Here is a 7262-nt window from a genome sequence, read left to right as displayed (position 1 = left end):
GTGGAATACAATTTCATTTAAGTGGAATAATATCTTTTGGGCGTCAATTTCACTTATGTGGAATTCTATTCTGCTTAAAAATACAATTCCACTTAAGTGGAATGCATTTCCACTTAAGTGGAATTGTATTCTACTTAAGTGGAATACAATTACACTTTAGTGGAATAATATCTTTTGGGCGTCAATTTCACTTAAGTGGAATTCTATTCTGCTTAAGTAAAATACAATTCCACTTAAGTGGAAATGTTGATATGTGGCTTATATATAAATACAATTTAGGGTAATGTTCGTCGTAACGCATTCAATTGCTCATCACATATGATGATGTAGTCGATCCTCGTTGCACGTGTACATTATGGCTATGGCTAATCATTCACATCTAACATTGCTGGAATGCGATCAAATAATTGTTGTTGTTACAGACACAATTCGAAGTGTTGTTTTCTCACTTGCACAGGGGAACAATCAGTATGATGCACAACAGAGGCGGCTTACATCTTGTTTAAGTAACATAGGCAGAATTCGTAACTTTTTAGATAGTGAAACTTTTGACGAAGTAAAAGATTCCATCCAAAATAAAAAAAAGTAATACGTTCTCTAGCCCTTGTCAATGCGTGTTCGGCTGTAGCTCCAACCACTTGTAATGTATTTGCCATGGCTTTATTTTGGTAATGGTATTCGTCAGGTACCAGGTCAGGTACGTACGTACTCACCTTGCACAAATGTTAAGTGCTAGCTGGATCCAGATGGACAGCCGATATTCATTGTGCACATATCGACACCACGTACGTACACGTATCGCGGCAAGTTGTTTATAATGGCGCGCAAAGGCATGGGCAAAGTTTGGCGTTGAATGAACTAGCCAATCACATTCCACTTAAGTGGAATACACTAGCCAATCACATTCCACTTAAGTGAAATAGACTATCCAATCACATTTCACTTAAGTGGAATTGTATTCCACTTAAGTGTAATTGTATTCCACTTAAGTGAAATAGACAGGACATTCCACTTAAGTGGAATTGTATTCCACTTAAGTAGAATACAATTCCACTTAAGTGAAATGCATTTCCTAAGTGAAATACAATTCCACTTAAGTGAAATAGATTTAGCTTAAGTAAGATGCAGTGACAAGTTGATGAATTCAGCTTAAGTAAAATACAATTAAGCTTAAGTGGAATGGTATTCCACTTAAGTGAAATAGAATTCCACTCAAGTTAAATAGTATTCTGCTTAAGTGAAATTGAATTCCACTTAAGTGAAATGTATTCGACTTAAGTCGAATTGCAAGGTAAATGTTAAAACGGCTTGCCATACGTGCACTGACCTAAATGGAGTGTAACCACTCCCGATTTTGCAATTTCCCAAGATCAGGCCCGAAAAATCCCAAGAAATACCAAGAACACTGTGCTGCATGGATTTCTAGCAATATCCAGCGATATCTAGGGATGAATATCCCAAGATCTTACCTAAACTGAAGGCAGATAGAGAATCGAATCCTTCAGTGAACTGAACTTGAAACTGTGCGTCTTTCGAAATGAAAAGAATGTGGTGAATTGCACAATAAACAGATCAAAGTTATTTATTTCAGTCTCATTTCAATTATTCGAATTTGTTAAGCAAACAGCAGATATCACATCATATCAGTGAGCATGAAAATGGCGTTCCAGGATGAACAGCCTTCAAACCATGGGCGCAGATCCTGGTGGGGACAGCAGGACGCGTCCCCATCAACTTTTTTTCAGTAGTGGGGACATAATATACCGTGTCCCCACCAATTTTTCTTGACCAATAGCTGCATTTCAAGTTCCCCTGTATTGAACTTTGGCGCAGTTAGATCCAGCCCAGCCCCTCGGTTCCTACGCCCTTGCTAACCACTGCGTCACTGCAACTGTTGAGAAATAATGCTAATTTTTTCTTCAAAATGGAACGGAGGGTGATGTTCAAATGCTGTACAGGATAACTCAAAACGTACACCTTTATTGAACTTCATATTTCAAATGGTCTCAAAATTGGCATTATTTTCAGTGATTTATACTACATGACTCTAGGTTTGGCAGTAACTTGTGAAAATGTTTCATAGTGAAAATAAAACAATGTCATGTTACTCATTAATTATTAAAGGGTTGGCAGAGCTGCTTTTCTTGCTCAAATTGATCAAAGAATATGTCCATGTGCTCATACATAGAGCATCTGTATGTCTTTATATCACATAGGAAGACTGTTCTCTCAGGGTATTGAAACATTTTGGAATATATATTCTACATTTTGAGTCCTTAAAAGATCTTAATTCTTTTGATTGCCTTGTTGCTAAAGTAATGGTCAAGACAACGTTTCCTGAATCTGCATAGCTCATGTCGCGGAGCGGTTGAAAACTATTAATATACAACAACCAGTTAAAACAACAGTATCAGGCAGTATTTTATCACCCTCCGTTCCATTTTTGAAGAAAAAATTACGATTAAAACATTGAACACTTCTATCGCTTAGCATACAATTTCCGAGGAAACAACACCGTGAAACTGGAGAACATTTATGAATAAGAAAGGTTTGATTTGACTGCGTTGAAATAACTGGCAAGATGCGTGGAGCGCTCTCTATCGGCCTCTTTTTTGGTCAGTTTGCAACTTCAGAGGAACAATAGAAACCCGAAAAAACTTTTAAAACGAACAAAGGATTCACAAACCTTTGTTCTGCCTAAAAGATAAGCAGAGGCCAAAAGAGGCCTAAAAGATAAGCAGAATGAAACTGTTAGCAAACTGCTTATCCACTAGAGAGCCTGTGTAATAGAATGTGTAAAAGTTTCGATCCTAGCAGGATCTTCTTCAGAGGCTTAAAAAATAAGATCAGCAGAAAGTTTGGTTTATTGTAGATTTGTGTGCGCGGAATTAGCCCGATTGATACGGGGAAAGGTGATTAATTTGCTCTAGGTGGGATCTGGTGCGGTTATCTATAATTCTTTCGGAAATCTTACATACGGCTGGGAAGAGACTAATTGGTCGATAGTTTTGAATTTTGGTGCGGTCTTTACTTAGTTTCGGTATTAAAATCTTTTTGGCGGATTTCCATGGGGTTGGGAAATAACCCAGTCTAAGGAGTTCGTTAAATAGTGGGAAAATATGAGAGTTAATGAATATCGGAGGGGAGTTTTTAGGCATTTGGTCATTTATGTTGTCAGGACCAGTGGAGGATGCATTTTTTAGTGGCACTATACCAATTGTTTATATCTATTTTATTGAGCAGAGGGATGTTTTTTGTTGAGACATCCTAATGGGTTGGTGTTAAAGCTGGTTGCATTTCTGATAATTGTACGGTCTATTTCGTGTTTACAGCTGATATCGTATCGGGGGCCATCGTAGATATTGAATATACTTTTAAAGTACGATTCAATTAGCTTTATTTGGTCTTGAGTTTTTGTGATGAGGTTACCTACGTTATCTCTAAGGCCTTGGTCTGTTTTACCTGTGTTTGGGGTTGTAATGGGGTTAATGATTTTTTTAAATTTTCCAAAAGTGTTTCGGGTTTTTATCATTACTTATTAAATCGCAGTTGTTTGGGACGCGGTTTTGTTCATCCGCCAATATTTGTCTGTTTATTGCTATTTAAGTTGGTTAATTTGGGTTTTTAGAGTTAGGTCTCGGGAGATGATATAGGTTCTACGTAGGCGACGTCTGAGTTTCATATGTGTAAGGATTTTCTTATTTAGTTTTCGTTTTCTGTTTTGTTTTTAAATGACAGTGTCTTTTGAAAGTATTGAAGATATGATTGATGGGCAACGCTGTCACAGTAATTGTCGATGTAATTTAGCCAGGCGCGGCGGAACGGGAAAATTATTGGGGTGCCAATGTGTTAAGATTATCTAAGCGGAGCGCCACCATGGGTTGATGCGGAGCGTACAAGACAATTTTGGGGTTTTCAAACCCCCAGATGCCCGGAAACGGCACTTGCCGAGTGTTTTATGCTGCGAATACCTAGCCCTAAGATATGGGTCTCAAGCCTGCAATTTCTCAGATTGCACCAAAATATCTGTAAAAGCATTGTAATTTGTATATTCGAGGGTGTTTTAAGAGAGTAGCTATTACTCGTAGTGTACTCGCAAAGACGTTTTTGAGTGTAGTAAATTACTACTTGTAATTAAATGCAATAATTAAATAAATGTCCTAAGAAAAAACAGAAAGCATTTCTTAATGTCAACAAATGGGTAATTCCAAACCATGTGCAGTTGCCAACAAATTTCTATGAACCAAGCACAGTCACGAATGCATGTACCCTATACAGTACAGGTGAAATGCTAATATTGTGTTTTTGTTCGTTTAATAATTAATTGCGCACATAGAGCCATGTTCCACGCCTTGCGTGTACTCGTAGTGTAAACGCAAATTTTGATGAGTGTATAGCGTTTAGCTTATTACACTCTTATTTAAAACACTAATATTCGATGAGGCATGATAGAGACAATCAATTATCATATCGTTTGAATGCTCTGGCTGCAATGCTCCGCACCTACCCTCCCCCCCCCCCCATGTCCCTGAAGGATATATCCATGGGAAATGTGCTACCATTGGAAGGATATATCTTTCAGGGGATGTTGGAGAACTGGCTGAAATGAGGCAAATCATTGGCCTAAGACGTAGTTGTGTTGCGCTTACCCCCCCCCCCCCCCGGTTCCGCCGCCACTGAATTTAGCTCGTTGTTTTGGTTGTTGTATTTAGGGAGTCTGTTTTATTGTAATTATACGTCACTTCGTTATTTGGTATGCGGTTGAGGTTTATGTCTAGCTCAAAAACGAGTGGAAAAATTGTCACTGATTTAGTCATCTTCTAGGATTTGTATCGAATGTGTTTAAGTTGCGAGGTGATTTGAGGTTACATGGGTAGTCAAGTAGTTCTGTAATATTGTTTATTGGGTTTATCCTAGGATTGGTACTTTGGCTAATTATCGTTAAGTTGTATTTATCACATATTTCTAAGAGATTTGCCTTTTTCAGAAAAAATAATGTGGGCAATTACTAGGAGTTTTGTATTTTTATTAGAACATATATATGCTATGCTGGATATGGGCTCATTTGGGGGACTATAATCATACCACGAAAGTGTCCATTAGGTATAGGTTGCATTGAGGGTGTGTTATTCTTTCGTCAAATGGCGTACCATGGGGGGGAGGGGGGTGGTCTATCTGGCAGTGGCGCAGCGTCCATACAGTCAGGGGGCGGATACCCCCCCCCCCTGACGGACTCAAATGGACTGCTGGCGCCCTTTTTTAGCTTTTTACCACTTTATATGCTATTATTGACGTTTTTATTGCGCTCTCATCTACCTATTGACATTTATCCTTTATCTGCAAATTAGCAAGGCCCGGAACGTGTCATTTCCGCCGATCTAAGGAGCATCTTTATTCAAAATTTTCGGTACGCTCCGCGCCAAACCCGTGGTGGCGCTCCGCTTAGATAGTTTCGAAAGCGCCCCTACAGACCATTCTCGCCCCCCTCGACCAATACCCTTAGCTCCGCCACTGCAAATGACCCGATAGAAATACGTGTTCTTTATAAGTGCACAATTTTGAAAAACCCCTCTTTTCAGCCCCCTCTTGTCCTCTCTGAAACACCCATCGACATTAAAATTAGACGTGGAATAGAAGACACCCTTGTCTTTGTTATACACTAATTTCGTGTAATTATCTGACCGGGAAAGGCTTTTTGTTTATATGATTTCTATTTTTTTCATAAATCACAAATCGTTTTTTTCCCCTGCACGCCCCCACACAGCACCCAATTCCAAAATAAACTTCAGATTCGTAATCAGCGTGTCGCGAACTACCAGAAAAGATACACATTTATCGCCTTTGCGACAAAAAGTTTTTTCACCTTTAAAAACCGTAAGCAGTTTTTTCCAAAATTTATGCCAAAATTTGACCCATTTATTCATAAATGTCAAGATAAAACTCAAGATGACAAACAAAGGTTTGATTTGACTGCTTTGAAATCACGTATCACTGGCAAGATGCGTCGAGCGCCCTTTTATTTCGCTCAGTTTGCAACTTTTCAGAGGAACAATAGAAAACGGAAAAACTTTTAGGGGCAACAAAAGATTTTAATCCTTTGTTCGTCGTAAAAGTTTTTCGGTCTTACTTTTTCAAGTTTGAGGTGCAAAAACTTGTTGTCGCAAATTCGATAAATGTGTATCTTTTCTGGTAGTTCGCGACACGCTGATTACGAATCTGAAGTTTATTTTGGAATTGGGTATCAAAAAGAAGTACTTTTTAAACTTTTCAGACAAAAAACCTATTTTTGTCGCAAATAAAAATTGCCAAAAATTGACCCCAAATCGATTTTGCCCATATGACGTGACAGGGGGTAACCGATGCTCAGGAGCCCAAATCTGCAACTCCCAGGTCCATATCTGCTTCCGTTCGGGAGATACGTGGTCTCAAAGGACCCGATAGAAATACGTGTTCTTTATAAGTGCACAATTTGGAAAACCCCCTCTTTTAAGGCCCCTCTCTTGTCCTCTCTGAAGCACCCATCGAAATTAAAATAAAAAAAAAAAAAATTAAAATTAAGTGGAGTAGAAGACACCCTTGTCTTTGTTATACACTTATTTCGTGTAATTATCTGACCAAGTGACCGGAAAAGGCTTTTTGTTTATATGATTTCTATTTTTTTCATAAGTCATAAATCTGGACTTTGAAGTTTAAATATTAGAAACGAGCATTAATTCTCAACAGTTCTAGTGGCGCAGTTGGTAGTGCTCTGGACTCACAAACTCCGTGTCTCAGGTTCGATTCCCAGACACAGCATTTTGATTTTTTTCTCTTTCCTTCTTCCATTCTGGACTTTGAAGTTTAAATATTAGAAACGAGCATTAATTTTCAACAGTTCTAGTGGCGCAGTTGGTAGTGCTCTGGACTCACAAACTCCGTGTCTCAGGTTCGATTCCCAGACACAGCATTTTGATTTTTTCTCTTTTCCTTCTTCCATTCTGGACTTTGAAGTTTAAATATTAGAAACGAGCATTAATTCTCAACAGTTCTAGTGGCGCAGTTGGTAGTGCTCTGGACTGACAAACTCCATGTCTCAGGTTCGATTCCCAGACACAGCATTTTGATTTTCTTTTCTTTTCCTTCTTCCATTCTGGACTTTGAAGTTTAAATATTAGAAACGAGCATTAATTCTCAACAGTTCTAGTGGCGCAGTTGGTAGTGCTCTGGACTGGAGAGACACAGACAAACTCCATGTCTCCGGTTCGATTCCCAGACAGAGCATC

Source organism: Apostichopus japonicus, chromosome 19, assembly GCF_037975245.1.
Source record: "Apostichopus japonicus isolate 1M-3 chromosome 19, ASM3797524v1, whole genome shotgun sequence".
NCBI classification, from domain to species: domain Eukaryota; kingdom Metazoa; phylum Echinodermata; class Holothuroidea; order Aspidochirotida; family Stichopodidae; genus Apostichopus; species Apostichopus japonicus.
Note: the sequence above shows the minus strand (reverse complement) of the source record.